At 43.8% G+C, this 26924-nt stretch overlaps 1 protein-coding gene across 1 annotated transcript in view; it reads right to left on the reverse strand.

The window, feature by feature from the left end:
• Positions 1-13129: 13129 nt before the first annotated feature.
• LOC139828040 (uncharacterized) overlaps positions 13130-26924 on the reverse strand; it is a 28333-nt gene continuing 14538 nt past the window's right edge. Inside the window, exons 7-11 of the mRNA XM_071808606.1 lie at positions 20331-20421; positions 17859-17954; positions 17624-17688; positions 14095-16081; positions 13130-13564 (exon numbers count right to left, since the gene is read on the reverse strand). The gene's annotated coding sequence lies outside the window, so the exon portion shown is untranslated. The remainder of the gene's footprint in view (positions 13565-14094; positions 16082-17623; positions 17689-17858; positions 17955-20330; positions 20422-26924) is intronic.

Raw genomic sequence — 26924 nt, forward strand, 5'->3', positions numbered from 1 at the left:
CTATTTCCAGCACAGCTAGGCCAGGTAGCATGATCTGTTATAATCTGCTTATATTTAAAAGCTTGAATCTAGAGCCAGCGACAATCTGGCTTTATCACAGCAAGATGATGAAGGAAGCGAAAGCATGAAGGACAGATTTAAGTTGTGGTATGTCTTTGAAGCTCTTGCATCATTTGGTGCCAGAAGGATCTACAGACAAAAGGAGAAATAATGCCTTAAGAAGTGTGTGGCATCCAAGTTCATATAGCTTGTGGCTTTGCAAGTTCTCACAGAATTAGCACATTCACATGCATTAAAGGGTGGGTATATAAATAAGCCATACCTTTGGCTGCATTAATGCCATGTTCATTAGTACCAACAGTATTCACAGGCAACCCTTTTATCTGTTCCATACAGACACTGTAATATACTGAACTGTACTAAAATTATGTAGTTCATGGGTAGATGCTTACAACAGTACTTCAAGCTTTTCCTTTCTGAAACCTGACTCACTGTGCCATGAGTTCAGATGTGCAGGACCACCTTGCAAAAGATGTGTGCTCCGATTCCAAAGGAATTTGAGAGCAAAGACCAGAGCTGATGTAGTGATGAGTAAGTTCAAGGTGACTGCTGCTTTCCCAACATCTGAATTGCACCGGGTAAGAACAAGGTCGCCAGTCCTTAGGCAGTGGACACAGCACAGTTTATGCCCGGCAGATGCACACAGCCAGGCAGGCTGGGCTCAGAGGGGTGAGCAGTTGCACACACCACACCTGCCACCAGCAGAGGTTCTGCAGCTTTTAGGTTGACATCATACAACTGCAGCTTTTCAATAGGGAAACAGTATGACTCCCCGTGGCTACTCATACCCCTTTGGTCCAAGTCAACAAAAGGAAAAGAAAAAACATCTTCTCTCCTAACTGGTCCTGTCTGGAGGTGAGCCTAGGCACAGGCTCATCGCTGAAAGCCAGGGGCTGATGAGCAGCCCATCAGGACATCAGCTAGAACAACTAGCAGAGAGTGCAGATGAGCCACTCCACAGGAAGGGCTGGAGAGGCAATTAACTCCTCTGGAGCAGAAATAAAATGCACAGATCAGAGGTGTCTGCACACAGGTTCTCCACAGACCATTCCCAAAATGGTGCAGCAGACAGCACCCCGCCTGTGCTCCCTGCACACACACACAGGAGCCTTGAAGCAGCATTCCCAAGATGCCGGTCAAAGTGCCCTTCCTGGCTCCCACACTTGTGCTCATGGCTCCTCTCAGTCAGTGGCTCCCACCCCGTCGGTCCCACATGCAGCACACAGGCTTCCCCAGCTCTCCCCACATGTGTACATACAGGCTTTTTACTGTCACAAAGAGAAAGAGGGAAGCGAATCCAGAAAAAAATGCATTCAGCCCAGTGTTATTTGGTAATGCTGAGAATGAACTAACGAGTATTAAACAGCTAGTGCAAACCCGCTATGCAAAACCAACTGACAAGCTCCTGGAAGACCTATCAAGTCTCCTTTCATCCTTGCCTGCCCTCAGATGGGCAGGTGCAGGCAGTAAGGCAGGAGTGTAGAAAGAAACTCTCAGCCTTCCAGACAGTATAGTCTCCAAAGCTGATATTATGGTCAAACAGCACAACCCATAAACCAGCTCTTTTCTGTCTGTCATCATTCTTGCCTTATTGTCCTGGGCTTTGCTTTGTTTGCTGTGAGTGGGCATGCTCCATTTCTCAGCCACATGCCAGCAAACATGCTGGCATGCTGCCCACCCTAAGTACCGTGTAGGCAGGATGGCGCCTCCAATACTTAAAACAATATTTAATGTTTTACATCACTGTGGGCCTGTAGATTATTTCCTAAATCCATGAAGCAACAGTGGATCAGCATGTGGTTTGCTAATGCTGCACAAGGAAATAATGCATGAAGGGAAGAGATTAGTGTGGAGCACTTGAAATTACAGTTGGCATTGGCTATAGAATAACATATAGCATGTGATGACCTACTTGTCCCAGGCTCCACAGTGCATCTAACAGTGGACTCCAAGAAAGGCACATATGGAAGGAAGCCTGCCCAAGCAGCAGAGAGTTTCATTATTGTAGATCTACTCTCCCAAATCTTTGAAGAAAAGTTCCTTCAGGAACTGCCTGGATGAACAGAATTGCTAAATATTAATAGGGACGTGATTTTCAAAAGAGAGGACACAGGTGTAAGGTAAAAGCCCAAATATAAGCCTGCTTCTCGTGCACAAGGAAAAAATAAATCAACATGACAGGCAGGGAATGACCACTCTGGTTGATGCTGACATGTACCACACACCTCAAGTTTACATTTACAAAGCATCTATGGATTATTCTTTCTGTCACTAGTGTTAAAAGTCACTTCAAAGACCTCAGTGAGCACCACAGCACGGAAGTGATTAAGACAGTAGTATAAAATGCAGGAGTTTGAGAACAGTATAGGTGAAAATATTTGGCATTTGTCAGTAGAACAAAGTTGCCTCAAATCACACAAGGATATCTTACACTGTCTTCACAGCTATATTTGCTTGTTCAGTCGATCAACTCTGTTATGAAGTTAATTTTGCAGGATTAGTGATAAATCCCTTTTGTTTGCCTGATATTTGTCGCTGGTGAGGGTGACAGTGAGGAGGATACCTGCATTTCCAGAACAGAAGTCTGACAATAAAAAAAGAACCTGTCCAAGATGAACAGTGAGGTCCACTGACCTCAAGGTCAAGTGACTTTTAAGACTTAAATAGTGAAGTTCAAGAAGCCACCCATACATTTGCATAGTAAGTCCTTTAGGGGCTACTTAGAGCTTAAACTAACACACGACACTGCAGGTACCCGCTTTCCCCCTCACGGCCATCACAAGTAAATTAATTCAGCAAAGGAGAGATGTTTCCCTTAAAGATGGGGAGTTGCCAAAAATAGGGATTTAGCCATTCTGCCACACAAGCAGCCACCTCTGAAATACATGTGCCTTGATCCCACTCCGATCCTAATACAAATAGAAGCTATTCTTGTCACGGTGACTAGCCCAGTGCTATTCAGTAGAGTCACTTCAATAAGATGCTGAAGATTTAGCCTTGGCTATCAGGTTGCAGTCATCAACCAGAAGTGACCAAGAGCACCATGGACACCAAGACCAAGTAGAGCACACCAGACAGTGACAGCAGAGCAGCTTATCTTTCTCTCAGTACCAAAAATCTTTAGGACCAGGCTTCAAAGAAACTGTAAACATACTTAAATATGTTTCAATTCAACAGTCAGTATTTAGTTACTTTTGTGAACTGACTCTAAACGCAAGTAGTGTCGGGCAAGGTTTAGCTAGGAGAGCTCTCCCAGCTTATCTGGGGCTGTCCAACCTGCCCCATCTGCATTCCTCCCCACACAGTGCCACAGAAAACACCGTATTTTGAAGTTACATCTGCATGGGAACTCAGGTACTGTTCACTGTTGTTAGCTTTTCTACTTTGTATCCTTCATTCAGTGGTCAGAACTATTTTCAGATACAGAAACTTGCACTCTGACTCTTTCTGCCCTGCCAGGCTCACAGGACAGTGCCAGCAGCTTTGGAACACACATGCTTACCCCACAGGCCACATGTAAAGAGGTGGAGACCGCCCACGCTCCCTCCCACAGGTATCTTGAAGCTGTACATAACTTCTCAATTCTACACTGTAAAAAAATGATTTCTTGCTTTTATTTAGAAAAAAAGTTTTAAAATCCCTGAAACTGAAGCAGTGCTTTGTTCTTAGAACACACTAATGTTTTCCTGCAATCTCTAAAAAGTTTGTTTGGCCCCAAATAATTGTTTGTCCAGCCACCAAACTGAAGAAAAACAACTAAACATTCACACACCTCTGGTTTTCAGCAGAAATCTGTTCAAAGGAACCGTCACCACGAAGCCTTCAGTGTTAGTATTTTCTCAGTGCTAGGAGAGCTTCCCCACATACATTTCTCAACACTTTTCAGAGAGGACTCCCTACTGAAGTCACGTAGCCAGTGCCTCCTCTGCTTATGTACAGTACTGCACCAAACCGCATTTTTGAAGTGTCATTGCCTCACATGCAGTGCAACTGTTACTCTTTTTACACTGAACTATTCTATTTTACTTAATGTAATTTTTCTATTCTTTCTATTAAAGGCTTCCAAGTGGATACAAAAATGCATCTAAAACACGTTGTCCTCCAGAGACATACGCCTACCCTATGACTCCAAGATTATTTCCTCTAAAATTTGATAGGGAGATGTGTACTACTTTGTAGTATGATCCATTTCAACTGTGTTCCAGCAAGGCAGGTAATCCTACACTGTCCCAGTTTTATAAGAATCCAGGCAATTTGAATTAATAGCATAGAAGTACAGCACTTGCCATAAACATGGAACAGTTGCTTTATTGCACTTGTCAAATGCATTTTTCTCTTTGGTCACAGTTATGGTTGAAGAATTTAACAAAAAATTAACATGCAATTCACAATAAAAAGGAACTGAAAAAAAAACAACAACAAAACAAAACAAGTCAAAGCTATAGAAAGCATTCCATACCCTACATGTTTGAATTTTTATGTGTTTTTTTTGTATTTTGTTTTGGTTTTTTTCCAGCCTGGTTCTCACTCTTAGTTCAGGAAATTTCTTACAAGCCCCATGCCTTGTTCAATACAAATTCCAGAGTGGAAAGGACATCAGAGAGGTTCTTCCCTTCAGCCTCCCAAGAAATACAGAGTGACCAAACAAGTAGTTCTAGAGGTATTTACCCAGTTCATGTCAAACTGTTTTTCTGGCTGTACCTATGCTGCCCCATAGAGACCAGCCAGGAATAAACAGCCATCCTCGCCATCTGACCTAGTGAAACAACATGCTCATGAGCAGCTTTATGGTGGGCACCACTGCCCATGGGAAGTCTCAGTGATCCCAGGGCTTAAAGCACCCCTGGGCACTTTGTGTTCCCTCCAGCTATTCCCATCTGCCCTATGGTGATGGGGGATGACAGCTCAAGAGGTATTACCCTGCTAAACTCCTCTGATGGCCAAGGGGAACAGCAGACAGTCTGAGTTCATACTGAGTGCTGCCTCCTTACATGAGTAACGACATACGGTCCAGGCACCAGCTTGGCAAAGGACTGTCCCAAAATTCACGTTCTTGAACAGGTCCATCTTGGACAAACCCTTAAGATCAAGAGGTTCAGAAGTATTCTGAGCTCTGACAGAGGGCACCACCACAAATCAACAAGGAGCAACACCCAGTTTCCTTGGCACCATCCATTCTGGAGGAAAGCATCTGAGAGTTGCACTCCACAGCTGGGAAGAGAGGACAGCAACACTTACATAGGTCCTTTGAAAACCATTGCTGATGGCAAAAGACTGACAGAAGGTATGACTGGAAACAGAATCACTCAGCTTTGAGAAAAATGAACGGATGCTGCACGCAGGATGAAGATCTGCCCTATTTGCTAAACAGAAACAGAAGCAGTAGCAATGCACAAAATGCCCCACAGCATCATCGCCCAGGTTGTTAACCTAGATGGCTCATCATGTGTACAGCCGTCTGCCCACAGCTCAGCTTTGAGCCTCAGGTACCTGGGAGAGCCCAGGGGCCACCGTGCCCACAGAGAGCGGGGCTGGAGCAGACAGATCCTGCAGCACTGCTGACCCCGCACCCCCCCGCTGCCAAGCCTCCGAGCTGGGCCACCTCATTCCAGGCTGACCACAGAGCAAACACTTTAAAAAGTCCTGTTTCCCAGCAGCAGCTGAATAACAGTGGATAGAAAGAAATTTCTAGCATGATATTTGGAAAACAAACCCCTTTATTTTTAAAGCACTACAACTGTTCTGAAAAAAATAATGTGTTTGCTATAGTAGAGGCAAATACCTTGACAGACCCACTATAAAAAGAACAGTTCACCATTTTGATGTGGCGTGGTGGTGGTAGAAAGCATAATTTTATCTGCTTTTACTGCACTGACCTCTGAACCTTTGCATTATAATTTGAGAAGCAGCTGTGTATTTAGACTCACAACACCCAGCGACGTTCCTCAGCCTGCCGGGCATGGCGAGTGTCACTCGTAGTGATTAGCACAGCCACCAAGGGGGCTGCCACAGGGGAAGACCTCGTGCCCCTGCCCGAGACAGGTGCACACCCCTGTCACATCCCCAACGTGTGTCCCCGTGCTCGCTACCAGCGCTATCATCAAAGCAGACTATTACCAGTTACCACACAAGAGACTCCCAGTAGTCTGAATTTAACATCTTAGTGGTGCCCATCAAAGGTATATTTTCTTCCAGAAGTGCAGCAGGAAGAGTTTAAAGATAAGGTGGTGGAATCAGAGCAGATGATGCTGCAGGAAGCTTTTTTGTTCTCAAACAGAAGAATAAAATATCCTATTAAATAAAACCATTTTGAAGCTGGCAAATACATTTTTTCTTCAAGTCTGCCACAGACCTGGTTAAGAACTATTCTTGTACACAAAGTGTAAAAGTCACAGTGTGGCAAAAACTCATGAATTTTTTGCTGAAAAATGAAAATTTTAAGAACATAAGTGTCTAATACGTGTCAGTCATGGGTGTATTTCAGTAATCCTGCAGGCCCGGGGTCCATACAAGGGTCCTGAACACTGCCTGTTACTTGAGAAAGCAATGGAACCTCCAGCATATTAGCATTTTGGCCCTGATCCAAGAAAGCACTTAAGCACACGCTTAACTTTAAGCACATGAGTGCTCCCACCCACATAAAAGGACTACTTATTCACTGAAAATTAAGCATCTGCAGAAATACTTTACTGTATCAGCTTCTTTGCTGAGCATCTTACAGGATTACACCCTATCAAGTGACTTTCTGGAAAAAAAAAAAAAAAACAAAACAACAAAAAAACCAAACTACCACCTAAACAGAAGTTGACTTGAGGAGGGACTGCTGACTGCCAAGAGCTGCCCAAGCACATGTGGCCGTCCCCTCTGGAGCCCCACGTCCTCCCGGCTCCCACAACAGCTGCACAGCAGCACGGAGCCTCTCCCGGGTTCAGAGCTGCTGTTTCAGCCTGCGCCCGTGGTTCTAAAAAAAGTTCCTTGGAAGCTATTTGCTCTGACCAAAAGCTTGCCTGCTCCACGGAAGGGTAGCACGTGAAAGGACAGGGCTGCCACAAGGCACTACTCTGCCTACACAAGTTGCTTCCAGTTAAGATGAACGAGGCATTAGGATGAAAACAGCCACCTACTTCGGCCTGGTTGCTTTGGATCAAGCCCTAAAGACCTTAAATTATATACAGAAGGAGGTGATGAGGGGATAAGAGCGGCATAGAAATGAGTGTATACAGGCAGAAAGTAAGGCAGTAAAAAACAATTCTATGCAGGCAGTGGAAAGAGATTGTGTCACATGTCCCACATGTATTTTTGGAAGGTCATCACAATCAAGTATTAACTATGGCTCAGGCTCCCATTGCAGAGTAATACTCATAAATTCATCCAACTCTTACTATATTCAGAAAAAATTTACTCCTAATGATAGATTACATATCCTTAAAAAAGTCCAAATGCGCTGAAGCCCTTCTGGGATGATGCCCACTTATGCCTCGCTGTTGCGTGCTGGATTCCTCTCCTTGGGAAAGAAACCTGAGTGCTGAATACAGAATTCCAGCATAAGCAACTGAGGAACCGCAGGCTCAGGTGTTCCACAAAAAGCACTTGCCTTAACCCTACGACGTGACTTTAAGCCTATCACGACTGCTACAGAGTGTAGAACTGGTTTTAAAATAGCAGTTTGTTACTAATTTAAAAGCTACTAATACCAGTTTTTTAGTGGCAGAAGTTTAAAGACAATCACATTTGAGGGAAGTGCTGGTGGAAACAGTGAAATAGCGGTTCGTGGTTTATACACAAATTCCAGTCTGACCAAGGCTGCTGGTCTTGTTTGAGCAGCTCTGAGATCCAGAATAAATCTCTCCTTTGCAGTGCAGCTACATGGTACTGCCAACCTACTCTGGAGTCAGAGCATAAGCAGTAGTCAGCCCACTTTAAAGAAAAGCAAATGTTTATATTTCTGCACCAAGTTGTGCAACAGGCTGCTCCTGAGCAGAGAACTTGAGTTATTCGTACTGAAGTCACAAGCTGGCCACCCACCAGGCAGGTTTCCTACCTGCTGCTCCACACCAAGGCACACCCTGCACGCCGGACACCAGCACAGGCACCTGTCAGCCCCCATGATTTGTGACCTCTCTGACAAGGACGGCTGGAGACACTGTTTACAGCCCGGTGTCACTTTTGGCTGTGTGTGTTCCAGCTGCTGTTGTGGGAGCACTTTCCTGACTGATTCAGATCAAAGGCCGCATCAACACAAACACATGAGTTTTACAAGTCACTCAGCTGTGCACTATAACAAGGTGTGCTCCTTAACAATTCTCTCAGCATGCCTAAAACTGGCATCAGGTTGTGCCAAGATTAAGACCAGGTAGACAGGAGCTACCAGCCACAGTGTTGGCACCAGAGGATGAGGTGACTTTAAGCAAGATTTAGTAAGTAGTTTTAAACGCACATACAGGACCAAGCCATAGTTCTTACTCAGCTTTCTAGAGTGGACCAAATGCAAACCAGCATTTTTTACTACCTAATCGGATACACAAACTACTTCAAGATCTAGATACACAACCTCATGGCACATCACAGAGGGTTTCAAGTGGTCCTGTAAAGAAATCCTTCATCCTTCTTAACTAAGTCATTTTATGATTAGAAGAACAATTAATCTTGCATGAAGATCCAACTTGCAGATCTTGCAAAGCAAGAAACAGTGGTGCATGAGACATGGGGTAGAGTCACTGACTGGGCTGAAGTGAACATAGCAGAAGTCAGTTGCCGGCACCATTAGTTTGCTGATAACTCCTGACTTCAAAGTTTTACAAGGAATAAGACAACCATTTCCACATTTGACTCCTTTACTTAGAATGGAATGTAACCTAGGCTTAGCTATTTTCTTTCCACATGTATCTGGTGGAGATGTATTTATCATCAAGAGATCTTCCTCCTCCTCCTCTTCCCCCCACTTAACAGCTCTTGACTTTGTGTGGCCCCTCTATGCCAGTATATTGTTTGTGCTTTTTGCAAGACTCTGCTTTAAAGTATGACATGTTTATGCAAGAGGCGTTGATGGCTAACACAGGCTTCAGCTCTGTAGGGCATTTGGGATGGTGTCACAGAGGAATGCTCTCCCCTGATTTATGAGCATGTGATAGTTATTCAGGTGGAGTGGCAGGACCTGGCAGTAAGCACCATCATACAGATCAAATGTGTTTTAAGTTCATAGATCAGGCTGAAGCACTGCTGATCGCCACAGGGTTGTGGCAGTGGAATCCAAGCTCTCTATTTTTAAAAAGCAAGCAGTCTCTGAAGACAAGGAGCTGCCCTCCTCCTCAAGTCTTACTAACCACAATCTTGCACCATTCTTGTGAACCCTCTTCTTCAATTTGATGATGGCATATGTGCAGATTCAGAGACAGATGCTTATGCTAGCCTGCAAGTTTGGCTTTACACCATTATTTTCATGAGACAATTCTGTTTCGCTTGAATGCTCTCAGATATTTGGTTAGCTACTTGAAGAAAGTCCTTCAACTCTTCCCATTTTAATCTACTTTATTTATAATGGGCACAAGTTGAAGAAATGTTCTTTAGAGGCACATGACTGAAATGTTAATGTTTATAAGCCCATTCACTCCATACTGTGCCCTTACACAGAAAACAAGCTTTGGAGCACCACCTGCTTCCCCAGCAGCCAAGCCCCATGCCCAGGGTTTGGCTGGATCCTTTCTACACAAGGTGTTAATTTAACATCTCCAGCTCTCAATGAAATGAGTTTCCCCTATTTCTTTCCCAGTGTGAATAGCTTTGCAGCTTGATCACATCTGCAACTTGCACTTTCAATTAAGGGGTGTTGAACTTAATTTCTCCCTTATGCTGTTATACCTTCCTCTGATATTGTAAGTTTGGTGACACAGCTCTGTAAACCTGCCCTCATATAAAAGCCTGTGCTGAATTAACACAGCCCCCATGAAACAACAGGAGTGCAAGTCCTTCACAGTTTTGTGAGAAGGAGAGAAGAAAAGCAGGAAAACAAGTTCTCCTCAGCATTTCTCATACTAAAACTCCTGGAATTGCTTAAATGAAGCCATTTGAGATACTACCTGTTTTCTAGGAGAAAGGTACAATGACTTCCTCGGAAAAGTCTGTTTAATAATTAAGTGAGCTTTATGCTGCTGCTCTCGCAGAGCTAGCGAAGAGGTTACCTTGGCATGGATGACTTCAAGTTAGGGAGTTCTCATCTCTACAGTGAGCATACTAGTGATAGAACATATCACAAAGAAGTCTTCACTAGTGTCTTCTGTCTTGACCAACTCAAAGCCCTATTCTCTTTCAATGGAGGCAGAACCTCCCACACACACATTAGGTCCGTAAACAGAATTCAGCTCAAAACACCCAAAAGGCCCAGCAAGAAATAGCTTGATGTACAGTTCTGTCCATAGCAGTTACATATGCTGATAACGAGCCTGGGGCACATAACTTCAGCCATTCCAGCCAGGTTTTCAGACAAGCAGTTCATGTTCACACTAACAAAATATTATTAACTTCCAGACAGATACTACTCTGGCAACAGAGAGAAATGCAAACTTGACAGAAACTAAATACTTCAAACACACTCATAATGCCAGACCCAGGAGAAGAACCAAAGCCTCAGTGCATTGGAGCATACCTGATTACTCTGCAGGACCTAAATCTGCTATAGAGCAGATTTTGGATATTACCTTTAACTTCCCTTTCACCAGCTACAGCTCTAGAACAATAAATCAAGTTTCAAGGGTCAGTTACATGCACTATTAGCATAATAAAACGCATCAGAATCTGCTACCATATTTTCTTACACTCAAAAAACCCCCAAACCCTCATGCCACAAAATAACCCCCACCCAAGCCATACTGTCATTTTATCCTTCAGAAGTGGCCCTGTACTCATTATCGCTTTACAATGAAAGTACCTTTTCAAAGCTGATTGTTGCTCTGTGAAAAACTCCACATCAGTGGAGCTCACTTCAGCTGGCACACGCTCCACAAGCCTCGGTCCCCCCACGGCTCTTGCAGATGGCTGGGGTACCTCTGCCTCCCGCCACCGCCTTGTCCCCTGGCAGCAATCCTGCCCCAGGGCCCAGACCTGCGGCCAGCGGGGCCAGGGCACGCAGCTGCAGCTCTTGTTCTGCACAAACACACCTCATGGAGCAGCTCTGACTCACCGCTTTGCAAGGAGCACTCCACCAAACTTCTGTTCCCTGTTTTCCTTTACAGTTATAGTCCCAGACTTAGAACTGATTGAGATATCCCAGGTCAGAGAACTGCCTCAGACTGGTTTCCAGGTGGAGAAGGTTCAGGTGCACCTAATTTGTGAGACATCTGGGAGAAGAAAATAGGAGTCACCTGTAGCTGCATTAATTGTAATGCCCCCTACTATGGGACAGGACTGGACTAATTGACTGTTTCTGCTGTCTTTCCTAAATGCACAATGATTGTAGACAACAGAAAAGCCAACAACATCGTTTGTTGGGTTTGAGGTTTTTTTAGTCTGCTTAGGACTTTGCACATTAGCATAGAAAATATGAGTCTACATAAAGTTACTCCTGTTTTTTTAAGCAATAAGCTCAAGGATAGTGATGCTCCAGTTTTGCTATTAGTGTCCTTCGACCTCGCTACTTTTTTGTGCCAGTACTATCTGTGACACAACAGTTATTTGAATGACTAAGAAAAGGTAAATGTGCAACATGCAAGTTTTATGATTACCCCAAAATATTCTACTGGGAACAGATTAACTGTCAAAGCCAAACTCTCCTCTTTCTCCCCAAAAAATAAAAATGTCAAGAGAGGCAAAACCTAGAAATATATTGGGGGTGGGGGGCTGCCCTGCACCAAAGTGCACTACACTGATAATGCTGGATGAGTGGAGGCTTCCCTAGACTCTTTCAGCTTTTGTTCGATTTGCAGATTTGAAATGCAAATGAAAAGTTGAGTCCCTGCAACTGAAATCTTCTAAATGTTATTTACTAACAGAGTAAAAGAGTAATTAAAGATTAGAGGTTCATGAGTAAGAGTCTATTTTCTCGAAAAAATACAGAATTCTAATGCTACTTTCATTCTGAAGACATTCACAAGAGTCATGTTTGAAATTAAATAACTTTTTCTTTTCAACTTTTTGTAATAATTAAAGGAGAAGTCTCAGCTACTGGAAAGAACAATATGAACTATTTTCATTAGCTAGCCTTAAAGAAAATCTTTAAAATTGAACAAACAATTTAACTGCAGTTACAACGGCACTGAAAAGTCACTATGGAAGATGCCTGTAGCTAAAACAGGCTTAAAAAAATGAAAGGACTGTTCACTACATGTAGTTGCATTATTGACTTTGCAGTTGTTGTTTCATGCCAGTGCAAATAGTTCCATTTATATTTTTATTTGCAAAGTATTACCACAGAACCACAGACACAATGGGGGTTGCAACGGGCCTCCAGTGACCTGTAGTCTAGCAAGTAGAGTCATGCTCGACCAAGTTGTTCAGGGCTTGTACCGTCAAATTCTGAGCATCTCCAAGGAGAGAGACGCCACCTCCACTCTGTGGCCCTGCTCCAAAGCCTAGCATGCTCTTTTGGAATATTTTTTCTAGCATTTACTTGGAATTTCCTTTGCTCCAACTGCGGCCTCTTGCCTCTCAGCCTGTCCAAGACAAGTCTGACTCTGTTTTCCACACACCCTCACAGCAGTTATCTGTGGACAGTGAGAGAAAGACTTCTCCAAGCTGAACTAACCCTGTCTCTTCTGGTGCACCACAGGCTGCAGCCCCTCACCTTGGTGGCCTGTTCCAGTATGACAATGACTTTCTTGTACAGGGGAGACCAAAACTGGACACAATGGTTCAGATGCCACCTCTCACAATGCTGTGCAGAGGGGAATAACCACTCCACTTGGTCTGCTGCTCCAGGTAGTTCAGCCCAGGATGGTGCACTGAAGATAAGGCAACTAACTGAAAAATATTTGTATAGGCAACTCCATCTGTAAAAGTGGCCAGAGAAAATAAAATGTCTGTACCAATCACTGTGTTCAAGTATTGGGCTGCATAACTGGAGAGTACAGGTACAATATTACATGGATGTTTCAATTTATTTCTAATAATTACAGGTGTGCAAAATTAATGTGTTTTAAAATGAAATTGTGTCCCCAGATCTGAGGCTTATGCAACTGAACATTCATCTTCCTTTAGAAAACATTTGTAAGTAGTGATATACTATTTTTTTCTTAGCATGAAAGAAAATACAATAGTCTGTGTGGCACATCAGACAACGCTTATCATCAAAATGTCCTTGGTCCATCAGGCAGAATGTATTATTCAGGTTACGTTACACCAGCATTTTAAGAGATCTAGGAGCTGAATGATTTGGAGAGGCCTGGTGAGCCGGTTCCTCCCGCAGGACTCACAGCTGATCTCTGCGTCTTCCTCTCACATTCACCACAGGGTGCTCATGTGGTACAAGGCTGGGTTGTGCAAACGTGGCTGGCAATCCCATTTTGGGTGCAGGCTGTGGGAAAAGAAATAAAAGTTTCCTTTCTTCATCTACTGAAATGCTTTTAGCTCCTTTCAGATTTGTCATAACAACGATACACTTAAGGAACGATCTAATGCTGGCTTAAAACTGTGTTCAGTACAGACTGCTAAAAATGCCTTTCTCAATTTGATACACTACACTGATGTATTGCACCTTTCTGTATCTGTTTCACTCCCTTATGGTGGATGAAGTTCAAAGATATTAAACAAAGTAATAGCTAGCCCCAAGTGAGGCAGCTAAACCTACAAATCTGGATGTATGATGAACGTTATTTAGTCAAAGCTAATTAATTGCTTTATATCCATCATCATTCTGCCATTACAAAGTTCCTTCCCCTTCCTCTCAAGGGCTTTTTTCCTTTACAGCATTTCTGACTTCTTTCCACTGATGTCCAAAGCTCTAAGGCTCACACATGAACTTAGGCTTCTTCCCCAGGCCTACTGGAACCATTTCCATGCATGTTTGTCTGAATTTCTTGCCATTCTCTTCCAAAGGATGTGTACCTTGAGTATCGTCTTGAAGATCTGACATGAACATAAGTCCTCGGTGCCTTCTCGATGTGGCTCCGTAGACATTTGCTGCTCCTGCTTCGGTCTCCAAGACCCATTCTGAAACCAGCAGAGACAGGAGCAATGCGCTGTAACCACCTTCTCTCCGCACCTCCTCTCCTCACCTCCTCTCCTCCTGTTTCAGCAGAGGGATGACTAAGTAGGGAGCAGACTCGAGCCCTCCTCGTGCCCCTCTCCTCTTGGAGCAGAGGCCCAGGCGCACCCGCTGAGAGGCACCACACGAACCGGCAGCTGGCACTGTCTGTCTCCCAGCAGCAGGGCATTAATAACCATTAACAAAATGCTATACAGTTCCAGCATGATGTCAGTGGTATTAACCTCTGTCATTCCTGTATCAGCACTACTGAATGACTGCTTTTCTTTTTTTGTCTTTAAAACTTATCTTCGAAATACTCCACAGTGTTGAAGCCAACAGTGGCAATTTAGAATAGCTCTTATTTTCCAATTTGGAAAACAAACAGTTATCAGTAGAGACTATACAGAGCAACAGCTGAATTTCTATTGTTCATAATTTTTTATCGAACTTTGAAAAAATGAACCAAAGCAAAGCCTTCATACCCCACAGACTCATGAACAGCTTTTGGGAGGTACTAAGGATTTTCCACCTATTAGAGAAAATAGGTGCAAGTGATTTGAGTTTTCTGGAACTGATAGTTTACGAAAAATTTACTCCAAACTGGTGTATTATAGCAAATCTACTACTGCTTTCAGGAGTATGAAATGTAAGTTAACTTTTCTCAGTTCAAACTAGCAACCAGAGCACAAGCAATTCTTTTTAAATGGTATATTCATAAAACCTCTTACAATCTCTCGGTATGCATTGCTTCCCAGCTCAAAATAAAATAAATGCCAACACTATAAACAGATGAGATAAAGTCTGTAGGGTGAGTTAGTATCATTTATTACAGTAATAAAGATAACTGGAACAAGATACAGTTTTCCATGTATTCAACTGCATCTATATTCTTAGATCACCAGTAGGAACACCCTGGTTGAATTTCACTGTGACTATTCAGGGTCAATATGCCATAAGATGATTTGCAAGATTGCTGTATTTTCACAACCACCCTTTTCTTTTTTGTAGTTAGATTAAGAAGGTCATACTTCCGTCAATCATATACCTTGTTATTTACTGGCAAACTCCATGATATGAGATATGCCTAGGTTAAGTGTCATTACAACCCTCCAACTCCTACGTGCTTTAAGATGTCCAGTTTATCAGAGTGAAATATTTGGTTCTAGAAAATAGGATGGGATCACCAGATAAATGTTTGCATGGCACACCAGCCCTGCCCATCTCTGAGTCTATCCTCATGACTACCAGCTATCACATTTAATATGTGCAGGGCGTGGATGTGCAAGACCAGATGGAATGGGAATGCGCTGAACTCCCATGCACTGTATCAGCCACGTGATGCAGTTGTTTCTCCAGCTTGCATTCAATGAGGTTTTATTTAAAAAAAACCAAAAGCTCTACCTCTTCAAAAACCTCAAGAAGTTCATGTGATGTAGACCTTCACTTGAAAATTGAAAGAGGATACAGAGATTTGCCACTTTTGGTTCCTATGTATAGAGAAGCTGGTCACAGTGGAATAAAGGCAAGGATAAACCCATCATCTGTGTGAACGACACAGCAACAAGGGATACTGCCACCAAATGCAAAGTCTGCTCTGCACCAGCTCAGTACAAACCTCCATCACAAGGAGCGTTTCAGGGTGAGTGGGTTGAGAGGACAGCACAGGCCCTGCAGTTGCGTGGAGGCAGAGGACATGAGGGAAAGGAGGCAACGTCTGCAGTTCTTCAGCCCTGTTGCAGACCTCCTGAGAAAGTGTATGCTCCAGGTTAGATCAAGCCTTAGGGACACGCTCTACCAGGCAGTGAACCAGCCAGCAGCATTTCAGTGAGAGGCAAATACGCATCCCTGTGGAAATGGCAGAAGGCTGATTAATTTAACCCCATGCCCTTTCTAAGAAAAGACAGGAGATAGTGCGGGACAAAATTTGTACAAACGTACCAGTGTCTTCTTCCTTCTTTGGCAGAGAAAAGGAGGAGCAGATTCCACGTGCCTGCCCCTCCCCTGATCACAGCAGTGGGTAGAAGTAGTGGGGAGCAGGGGTTTTCTGAAAAGCCTGTGCCTTTGAGGCAGCAGAAGGGCAAGAGCTTGGTTTTACGACTCTTGGCCCTGACACAATTTACCATTTACAAACTAATCCTCCTCCGTTCGAGAGCACAAGGTCTGCTAAAGCTCTTGTGTCCACTTCTCTGATTCTTCATTGTCCACACTGACAGAGAGAAGCCGAAGACCTAATCGGTGTGTAATTCAATCGCTGTCCAGGCTGTGCCACAGCACAATGCTCTGCTTGTAGAGCTGCGGGTTAAGTCCGCCAGCTACTGTTATGCACCACAGCAGGTGTGAAGAATGTCACTCGGTCTAACTGTGTGTTACCACTCTGTCAAGGTCCATTTCTGACGCTACTTTCACTCACCACTTAATGGTTGTTTTTCCTACTGGCAGCAAGCTAATTGTCAGCTGTATGGTAAAAGGGCACTTTCAGTATTTCTGCCCCTCAACTGGGAGTTCCTGCACAACATGGGCCTCATACAAAGGAAAACCCTCTGTTCTCCAGATCCCCAAAACATGGAGGCCTTCTAAAAAGCTCTTTATTTCCCCAGTCTTAAGCCAGCAATTAGTAAATTATGACTTACTACACCTAAAGTGCTCCACTCTGTTGTGCCTCGCCAGACACCACATTGGACATTTCGACACACCTTTTGGGAATAGCTTAAATCCACAAAGCTCCTTGGTACCTAATTACATTTAGATCAGCAAGAGACAGACACTTCAAAAAACTCTTGTCCACATCTGTCTCTGGAAAACAAAATTAAATGTGCTGCCACACATAAATACAGATCTCAGGCCACTCTGAGAATGGCATTTGTGTTGGTTTTTTTTAAAAAAAATACTAAAGGAGTAGAAAGTTTCACTTCCATTTTTTTGAGTCACACTACAGTGCAAGGAAGCTGAGGAAGAGCAGTACAGAGGAAGAAGGCAGCGCAACACCTGCCACTTCATCAAGAGTGAAGCAGCAGTGGGTGTGTGTATCACCCTGCCATGCTACCGGAGAGATAAGGAGACAGTGGGCAACTACTGCTGATAAACCCACAGCAGCATGAGACAACTGTAATTTACTGACAATGGCAAAAAGATAGGGACAGTAACCAGGAGCACATCAGAGGATGTCTTCCCATTGCACAGATGTACCTCACACATTTGTAATAGTTATGTGTGACATTTCTTTCCATGATTAACAGTGACGTGTCCAAGAGATGTGAGCAGAGAAACCACTTATTTCTAATACATCTGTTTCCTTACAGCCTTGAGAATATAATTTGTGTACAGTTTCTGATTCTACTTCTCTAATTCTTAATTGTAATGCAGAAGCAATACAAATAGGAGGAATACCTGATGGAAGGGCTACACTGGGACAGAAGTCACATGTGCCTGTACCAGCAGGAGCAGTTTTTCATCTGAAAGAACAAACTGAAGTCAGCTGGATAAGCTGACCAATTCAAGAAGTGGATGAACTAAAATGGAAACAATCACCCTGCCACCACGTAGATGATCTTAAATCAATATATTTGGCTGTCTAGAGTATTTCTATGTAAATCTGTATAAGAATTATGGTTACCAACCTTACCTAATCTTGTAAACAGGTGAAATACTTCGTCACACTTTCAAATCCTGGGAAGGCAGTGAGGAGATGAAGAAAGACGATCCAGTTTCATACCACTTGCTACAGAAAAGGTCATAATTTTCATTATTCAAAATATGAATTGGACATCTGTATTTACAATGTTCAACAAGACCAGCTTAGTGCTGAAGCCAAGCTGCTCATTTCACCCATACTCGTCTACTGTCATCATTGACGGCTGATTTCCAAACATGGCCAGACACCAGTTTATATGGCAGGGACCATGAGACATTCTTGCATCCTGAATCAGGATTCAGCAATGTCATGTGCCAAGCCTTAGAGGCATGCAGAGCATCTGCAACTGAGCACCTGCGGAAATCCCATTTCCCAACAAAGAGTGGGGTCCAATAAGCATGTTTTTCTCCTGCTCTGAGGCCATGTTGTAATGAAATATGGTCTGAATAATCCTTTTACAGCTACACAGGGAAATGTCTTTGCTTGGCATTTACTCCTCCTTATGGAGGCTCAGTGGGAACTTGGTTAAGCAATCAGCAAAGATGCACAGAATGAAAAGCCTGGCTGATGGGATGTGACTGAAACCATGCACAGCACAGGGATACAAAGTTGACATGCAGGTTGTCAGAGAAACTGGAGGGACTCTGGTAACTTCAGTAAACATAGATAAGGAGAGAGGAACCTAAGGAGTCACACTGAATTCAGTGTTAATGCTGACAGTGACACATGCAGCCACAGCCAAAAGAGTGCATGCTCATGAAAACACAGGCCAGAAGGGCTGTCCCTGGCAGCATGTGAATAATCAGAGAGCACAGGACTGCACAGAGATCTCTTCTGGGTCAGTAAGAACAGTCCAAAGAGAGCAAGTTGAAGCCATGCCGGAAGGGACTTGCAAGGGGTCAGTTTTGGGGACCGCAATGGGAGTAACTTTGAACAGCTCATACCATAAGATTCCCTGCTCTGCAGGATGCTCCCAGAGTAAGTTCCAGGTCTGCGTTGCCTGTACTCTCAGCTGCCTTCTTCCCTTCGAAGGCTGTGATTCCCTTACCCCAAGAACCCTGCATCCTTGTTCTGTCCCCTTCACTCAAACCCTGGGCTGCTGCTGCTTTACCCCTGACATGGGCTATCTGTGTCCCCTCCTCAGACTCTGCCACCTCCCAACCATCCACATCTCTGTGTGCCCTCACATTGTCTCCTCATCCTCCATTTCCCTGACACTGTTCCCTGTGGCTGCTTCATAACCCCAGATTATCTCTGCTTTTGTTTTCTGCCCTTGCTGCTGGCTTTGGCAGTGTGAGTGTGAATCCCACACCATCATTTGGAGCCAACTATTGCCTGTACACTGCTCTTCACTTAATCTCATTTTCGCTGGGGTGCTCACTGGAGCTTCAAGCCAGCAACTCCAAACACTGAAGAACTGCCCTCAAAATTTCTCACACATGGCTATGTACCTGTATCATATCTTCAGCTGACAATACAGGTTTGGCAGTTTAGAGATCTACCATTTGTCATGGCCCTGCTGGTATTAAGTGGCGCATCAGCCCCATTTTGGGGACCATCATCCATCCCGGTGCCGTGCAGGCTCTGTGCATGCAGAGTGACAGCCACTATTCCCCATTTCCACAAGGAAATGCTAGAATAACTTTTGTCCGCTAAAGGCTGGGTATAAAAATCAGGTCTCTGTGGCACACTCCCTTTTCCTTGCTTCCTGCTGGTCCGCTCTGCCTCCGGGTACTTCAGGGGACCCACCCCCTCCTCTTGGCCACAGCAGTGTACATTCAAACAGCTGCTGGGGCTGGATGAAGCACCTGCTCTGGGCAACAGCAGCTGGAGTTCATTTTGGGTCCAAAGGGCTGAGGCCAAGCAGGCTGACCGCATGTGCACTAATCCAGTATCATCACCAACTCTACCAACAACAGGTGTCTCTTTGAAGAGGGAGGGAAAAACTATTTGGGGAGGAATCAGAGCTTTATAAAGGACGTTATGGGCCAAGTCCTCAGCTCGTACATGCTCGGCTAAAGCATGTACTCTCTTGAAGTTATATGAATAATGCTCATATCCACCAGCAAAACAGTTGGCCTGCTCTCTGTGCTTCTTCTCTTCTCTTTTTGGTTATCCTAAGGATTTTTTACCTCCTCTCTTTGCTCTGCACTGATCCTCCTTCAAAAAAAAAAAAAGACGAGAAGAGAGAAGAGAGAAGGGAGAAGGGAGAAGGGAGAAGGGAGAAGGGAGAAGAGAGAAGAGAGAAGAGAGAAGAGAGAAGAGAGAAGAGAGAAGAGAGAAGAGAGAAGAGAGAAGAGAGAAGAGAGAAGAGAGAAGAGAGAAGAGAGAAGAGAGAAGAGAGAAGAGAGAAGAGAGAAGAGAGAACCTTCCTGCCCCTTGCTTCAGACCAAACAACTGAAAGTCACGAGCTACATACACCCACCTTCAACATCCTCCTCTACTTAGGTAACGCAATCTTACCATTTCTTGACAAGATGTGTCCCTCTGTCCTGCTCGAGTCTTCCAGTCTAAATCATGAACTTGCATCAACCGGAACAAGGACAATCCCATTCTGGAATAAATCAAATCAAACCCCATCATGGTCCCATAAGAGAAGTCTTTCAGCACATGCATCATAAGAATTGCCATGCTCTTGCTCAGGCCAGTGGCCCATGTAGCCCAGTGCAGTGTTTCAGTGTATGGCCATTACAAAAAAGCCCTACCAGAAACAGCTAATGGCCAAATTGGCTCCAAAGAAAATTTTCTTCTTATTGCATTTTGCTAAAAGAAGTTGGTTTATGATCCAATGCATACAAATCTCTTTTTTAAAGTCCCTCAGTGTACTACTGATAAATGTTCGTATTTGTCCTGGTTTTGTTAAAAACAAGTTTCTCTTTTAGTGAATTTGCCTGTCAGTTAAAGCCTTCATGTTAGCTGCATTTTCCTGGAAAACCAGATACATGTTTTGGTAAAGATAGCAATGGAATGCAAACTTATTGATAAGCATGGATGCACCTCTCGCAAGAGGGGCAACGAGAAACAGGTGACCAAGAAACTGACTGACTGAGTATAACATTCCATTCACAAGATACTTCATATAAAAGTGGGAGATCACGAGGATCTCGTCCCTTTTGCTTATGGCCGACATTAGGAGAGGACCTTGCTAGTCATCCCTGCAAACTGAGGCCTAGTGAGAGACTGAATCCAGCTCCGGTTGGCTGCAGAGTCCAGTTCAGGAATTTGGGTGCTGGCTCTGCAGTTGCTGAGACTTTAAAGATTGGTTTTGTATATTTTGTATTATTTTATCTATTCTTATTGGTAGCATTAGTAAAACATTTTTAATATTTCCAATTCTCTTCTCTCTGTCCTTCTTTCCCTCCCGATCGCCTGTCCTGAGTGGGAAGGGGGGGAGACGGAGGGGCTGAGGGGGAAGGTGAGGGAAGAGAGGGGATTAACAATACATCTGCCACAGTTTTATTGTCACCCCGCAATCAAAACCCTCGACAGTATTAATGAAAGCTTCTATGTTTTTTCTTTTGCGAGTCCTGCCATTCTGAGCTCCAAAGGTCAGTTCTACAAACCCTTGCTCTTGTGCCTGTTTCTAGAGAACTTGGAAGCTCTCTGGAGCCTGAGAATGGAGCTGGATTCCCAAAGGCAGCACCGCAGAGCAACGCCAAAAGCACTCTAGTCACACAGCACCAGTAAAAGCAGGCTCTCCAAATTTGTCTTGATGCACTATTGGAGATTTACACTTGTTTAAGTCAGTTTCCCCATGTCTCAGCTGTGTTATGTTACAAAGAGAGGCAAAGCAGAATCAGTTGAAGGAGCAGAGCTGGTGGCAAGAACAGCACAGGCAGAAAAAGTTGTCTCCAACCCATAACGGTTACTGGCATCTCATCCACAAGCACACACAAGTGTAGATGGTGCTGTGTTGGCCTGCCCGTTTCAGTAAGCCTCCAAGAATGTCCCTGGACAAACCCTGCAGGGCAGGCCAGCCAATGCCACGACCTCACCAAGGCACAGACATTCACACAACCACACAGGAGCCTCCAGCGCTGGAAACATCTTCTCAGCTGCTGCAGACTCACGGATTCCCTTTGAGGGTTTAACCACAGTTCCAAAGTTGGAAAACATCAAAGCATGCATAAAAATACAAAGAAGGCAACATTGCACACTTATGCATTGGTTTTGTCCACATATACGCCTTAGGGAACCACGTGGCAATCATCACTTTGCACACTTAATGCTGAGCAGTATGGATACCTATATGTTACTGCCCTTCACAGCAAAAGCAATAAAACACTCCTGGCAGCTGACAGGCACAGAGCTCTTCCTAACCCTCTGAATCCGCTCTGCGGCTTGCTGTCCCTGGGCACGCTTCGCGCAGGCCAGCTGCACGGGATTTATTCAACCAGCTCTGGAGTATCAAAGCTAACTTTTTTTGTCTTTGCCCCAGGCAGGCGCTTGGTATGCAGGATTTAAATCAGAGAACAAAATGTTCTGTGAAATTTGTAAATACTCAGCACAGTAATTTCTAAATTGTAAAAAAGATAGCAACAGGAGTCAGTGGTTTAAAAATTAAAAAGTAAAGCATTTTATTGTATCACTGTAATGCCACTGTGTCTTAAAGATCAGAATAAATAACTTCCCAAGATTATCAATTAATAGTGCTGACTACCTTAAGTGATAGGAGCCACACACACTCCAAATTACACCTCCTAATTGCAATGAAATCAGGACAATGCCTGATTCAACAAGTGGTCTGCACGAAGACTCTGAAATTGAAAACAATTTGTTTGATCCTTGCAAATTGCCATGAAAGACCTTCCCTGGGACACAGTGCCACAAACAGACAACAACCTAACACATACCATTGTAAGATTTTTATAATGTATTTAAAATCATTAAAATGAAATTAGGCAGAAAATCATAGGGAAAGCGATACCCTAGGGAATCACAGCACTTACACTATGAAGGATAATAGGGACATGGCCTAAAAGAGGTGTTTTGAGTATAAAGCAGCAATAAAGGGTTGTTTGTGACTGAAACTAGAAAAGGAATTACTTCACTGGAATTCAGCACAGCCTTTAAGGTCTATGATGTTTGAGTGAAACTATCCACTTCTGTTTTGTCTGATTCAATAAAGAACCTTTTAGTATTTTTTTTTCTCAAGCAGTTTCATTTAAACTTTGAAATTATTCTTTTTCAAAAGAAAAAGTAAAACTGTGAAAAGGGTTCACTTATTATTTTGGGGTGAATATGAAAGCTAAAACATTTATAATCATTTTCTCTTCACCTGCAAACATTTTGCACACTTCTCACCCCATCTGTAGCTTTAATTTCTTCTCTCTCAAGTCAAGCATCAAATGGCATCAGTCAAACCATTTAACTCCCAGGAGTACCTGTACTTCAGAAGCAGGTGCTCTTGGTACTAGCAAGGACTCTGTGAACATTGATTGTCAGCAGCATACAGGAGCAAGACAATAAAAGTTTCTGGACCTTCATCCCTTGCCTGTAGTTTACTTCTGCCAGCCCATATTCTGAGTATGTACAGAGTGCACCTGCTCTTGCTCACCTCAAAGAGGTAGGTCTGATGCTCCCCCAAGGGCCATCTTGAGCACAGAGCACACCTACCAAAGCTTACATTGCCTGCCAGGCATTACCTGCACTCACTGATTTCACATGGCACAGACTGCACAAAAGAAGGCACTGCCTTTTTCAATGTGTCAGGTCTTGTTTTCTCAGCTGTCCAAAAGTACGTACAGATTCTTATTCACAGCTGTGGAAAGGAAGGTGGAGCAGAAAGGCAAGGTATACAAATTATGACAGACTTCAGGCAGTTTGGGATTGCACAACACTTATGCAGTGTGTTGCTTGGGGTGTGCCACATGTTTTCAGAAATTCCACAGAATCCTCCTAAATTTGCTCCAGTACTGAGACCCAGTGGCTTCAACCTGCAGTAAGTGACTGGACTTATGATGTGCCATGGACAGACTGCAAGGATGAGCCCTAAGTGTGCTGCTATGCTTTTAAAAATGTGGATTGAAATAACAGTCACAAAATCTCAGAGGCACGTGAACCCTGGCAATTTATTCTAACACATTCTTTCAAAAAATCAAACAGGTAGTATCAGCCAGTAACACTCGAAATTAACAGTCCACTTACATTTTAAGTGTATTTACAAGAGAAGAAATAAGAGATTGAAGAGCCAAGTATCAGGCTGCTAAGGATACTGAGGCCGGCTCAGCCTGGATGCCAGGCCGTGGGCAGAGGCTGGGCACAGACAGCCCCCAGATCCTGCTCCCTTTGCCCCCTCTGCCCAAGCCAAATTGGCAGCCCCCTCAGTGCTGGCAGAGGCATGATGCTCAACCACAAGGATGAGCTGGGAAGTTTAGTCAGTACATTTCATTTTGTAAATATAAGGAGAAAAGACTAGGGGAGAATAAGTCAGTGTAGGTGCATCGTCAACATTTAAAATTGCATTGGAAAGAGTGATATGTGTGTAAGAGAAAATAGCAATATATGGCTCCCAGACACAACTCAGTAGTGGCCACAGTGCAGTTTTACCTGCAGTCCCAGCATTAAGAAGTCTATGCACATGCACGCTGTCACACACACTCAAACATGGCCACATGCAGCTTGACTTGAGATGCAACAGGGTAGCTGAAGGTGTCAAACATAGATCAGGTTGAGGAAGGACAAGCCTATCTAGGCAGCTAGCTGGGATGCAGTTACTTCTTCCAGGCTTGACTGCAGACCTCGCACACACAGACCCCAAACCCACTGCTGGCACAGGGCTTTCTCAAGGGTGCACAGAAAGGACGGCGGGAGCAATGGGAGAGGAGGAGTCTGTATGAGCACTGGGGTTGTGGCAGCAGCTGGGAAGAGCCTGATAGAGAGAGGGGAGGGAAGGGTGTGGGGGGAGAGGGAGAGGGAGAGGGAGAGGGAGAGGGAGAGGGAGAGGGAGAGGGCAGCCTGGGGACCAGCAGGGGGCAAGGGCAGGCGCTGTGTGGGCAGGCTGTGCCCTGCAAACCGAGGTCACAGTGCAGCTCTGCGCATCAGTCACAGCAGCCACGGAGGCTCACCGAAAGTGCTGGGCTACCTGGGCCCCACAGCACCCTGCCGAGAAGGAGCCGAGGCCACCTGTCCTCATGACACTACCATGGAAGGGTCCCATGGTAAAAGCAAACATTAATTACAGATAATCTAATTTAAGTACTGCAGAGAGGAAAACAGCCTGAATTATGAAACCCCTCTGTACCTGTTCTGTGACACAAGGTTACAGAATCACAGAATGGTTGGGGTTGGAAGGGACCTCAAGATCATCTAGTCCAACCCACTTGCTAAGGCAGGTTTACCTGGAGTAGATTGCACAGGAATGTGTTCACATGGGTCTTGAATGTCTCCAGAGAAGGAGACTCCACAACCTCTCTGGGCAGCCCGTTCCAGGGCTCTGGCACCCTCAAAGTAAGGAAGTTTCTCCTCATATTCAGATGGAACCTCCTGTGCTTCAGTCTGTGGCTGTCACCCCTCATCCTGTTGTTGGGCATCACTGAGAGGAGTCTGGTCCCATCCTCTTGACACGCACCCTTGAGATACTTACAAACATTGATGAGATTGCCTCTCAGCATTCTCTTACAGATAAGCTTTGCTTTTATTTCAGAAACTCTTATGAGCTTGTGTTCTATGTTTGTTTTAGACATGGCATGGTCATGCCCATGGGCTGCTTGAAAGACAGCTTCCATCAATAAAGTTTCAAAGAACTCTCTATGTATCACAATGGGTTATAGTACCCAGCATTTGTAAAGTTCCTTAAGAAATAAATTAATTGCAGAAGAAATTAATTGCAGAAGAAAGACAAATGAGCCAACTTCTCAATATCTGTGCCATGCAGACCTGTGTCAAGGAAGCCCATGGAACTGAACCAGAGACAGAAGTTACATCAGAGTCGCAAAGTGTCACAACTTTATCAGGCTCTTGGTGCAAAGGGGGAAAACTGAAGGCAAAAAAGATAGATTTGTTTCCCGTACAAGTGAAGAGCAACCTCAGACATCTCAGCTGGCTTTAAACACTGTAGTAATTTATGTTTTGTAAATACAAAAATATCAATGAGCAGAAGAAAATCTTTGCCTCTCTAGAAAAGGAAAGCAACGGGAAACGAAACTTTAGAGGATTTGAGGCCAGTGTCAAAAAAAGCACTTCAAAAATTACTTCCAAAATCACAACTAATCCAAGTATTTTGCCAACAGATTTCATTGTGAAACCTCATTTTAGTTAACTGAATATATATAAAATACATATAATATATATAAAATATATATTTTTATATATACATAAAATATATATAAAGTATATATTAAAATATGGCACTGCATGGTAATTCTTAGCACCTATAAGCCCTCAAAACAGGCTCTTGGTTGCTCTGTTTGATACCAATAAGAGATCAAGACTCAGACTTCAAAGGGACTAGGCTCTTACTTTTGGGAAACCCTTGTCTTGTATTCCTAAAACATGCTGATTTCACAGCATTACAACAAAGTGGACCTTTCCATTTTCTCAGTGCAATGCAAACATGACCCATTTTCCAGAATGTCCACCTCACAGCCCAGTCACAGTGCTGTTGTCACCCCAGGGCCATCTCATGTTTTGCTGATGACTACTTTTACTGTAAGACAGTTTAAAATACGCTTAACTAGTAATCTCCCAAATTTCAGGATGCTTTTTTAACTGTATGAGTCATACAGTGCAAAAAGGCAACAAAGCAACTCAGAAGTCTTGCTGCTTTTCCACCATGGATAAAGGAAATAAAAAAGAGTAGGACTAGATAAAATAGTGAAATGAAGCACCTGTTGAGAACAGAAAAGCACACAGATAAATGGGTTAAGTGACTTCAAGTCCAATACAAGCAATTGTGAATTCATGGGTGTTCACATGAATCATTCTCCATTTCCTGCCAGAGAGCTTAGGTTTCACTTAATTACGAAATAAAATCGTAAATGAAGAAGGCAAATTCATAGGCATATCTATCATACATTTATTTATTTGCTTATTTATTACCTTTTCCTCAAATTGCCC

Source organism: Patagioenas fasciata, chromosome 5 (assembly GCF_037038585.1).
Source record: "Patagioenas fasciata isolate bPatFas1 chromosome 5, bPatFas1.hap1, whole genome shotgun sequence".
Taxonomy (NCBI): Eukaryota; Metazoa; Chordata; class Aves; order Columbiformes; family Columbidae; genus Patagioenas; species Patagioenas fasciata.